General features: G+C 35.3%; 1 pseudogene; it reads right to left on the reverse strand.

The window, feature by feature from the left end:
• Positions 1-8: 8 nt before the first annotated feature.
• Positions 9-976, reverse strand: LOC125861324 (phospholipase A1-IIgamma-like; annotated as a pseudogene).
• Positions 977-1,231: the final 255 nt, after the last annotated feature.

Raw genomic sequence — 1,231 nt, forward strand, 5'->3', positions numbered from 1 at the left:
GTCAATTATTATTTCCTGTCCAACATCGGTGGGTATTTTGGTACAATGTCTAATAAGTTATGAATTCTCATGATGTGAAGGTTTTTCAATTTGTTAAATGTGTTAACAAAATTGAGATTTCCAACTTTAGGACTTGCGAATACAAAAGGTGTCACTGGAAATTCCTTCCCACTTCTTGTTTTATTGATTCCGTTGTAAGCTATGTCGACTGCATTTAGAGTTGCAAGTGATGCACCTAGGCTATGTCCAGGCACTGTTATACTGACCTCATCGTCCTTGTATTCCTCAACCAATCTTTTCACTTCTTCAAGGACCTGAAAACATGAATATTTTTACTAATTTATAGTGAGATGATCATACGCTTCAACTGTCAGAATATTTAATATGTACCTGGTCTCTAGCACTCGCTTGATTAATCTTTGATCGATTGCACTTTCTGATGTATAAATGTTGTAGAAGCCATGATGCACCAATGGAAGTAAACCTCCTTTACCAAATACTTCTGGTCCTGGAATTAGTATAAATTGAAGGTCATTAACCCACTCCAGTGTCTGAATTATTCCTCTCCAAGCAATCACAATATCCCTCCTTCCTAGTGAAACTTTACCTTCATCAGTAGCCACAACAATATATCCCATAAAATTTGATTCCTTACTCCATGCTTCCTTTGACAATGATTTCGTAATGAAAAGCATCAGGAAGTGGCATAGATGAGGTACCATATAAATATTTGGTTACTCGATACTTCGATGGATCAAGGCCAGCCTTAGACAAAAGATGTTCCATCGAGTATCTACTAGCTCCTGCATATTTCGATGCTTTTTCCAAAATGAAAGTGTCATAAGTTACGTGAGCTAATTCTCCATATTGAATGATGTATTTACGAAGATCAACATCCAATGGGTTTAATATCCCCTCCCATTTGTTTTTCCCACTAAGTTCCTCCCATTTCTCTGCCATGCTACCCATTTTTTATTCTATGCTCTTTGTTTTTACTTGGTATGTTCTTATCATTTAGCCAATGTATTTATAGAGAACAAATCTCCTTTCCTCTATTCTTTATAATGATAAAATAATCTTAATTCCCCAATTAATTAATTAAATGACCAAGCAACTATTAAATACCCTTCGCTGTACCACCAAACTTTCACTTATTAAATAGTAGATGACTTTTTTTACTCACGTTTTAGTTACTTGATGACGGTATATAGATAGATACCTACTTTTAGCG

Source organism: Solanum stenotomum, chromosome 4 (genome assembly GCF_019186545.1).
Source record: "Solanum stenotomum isolate F172 chromosome 4, ASM1918654v1, whole genome shotgun sequence".
Taxonomy (NCBI): Eukaryota; Viridiplantae; Streptophyta; class Magnoliopsida; order Solanales; family Solanaceae; genus Solanum; species Solanum stenotomum.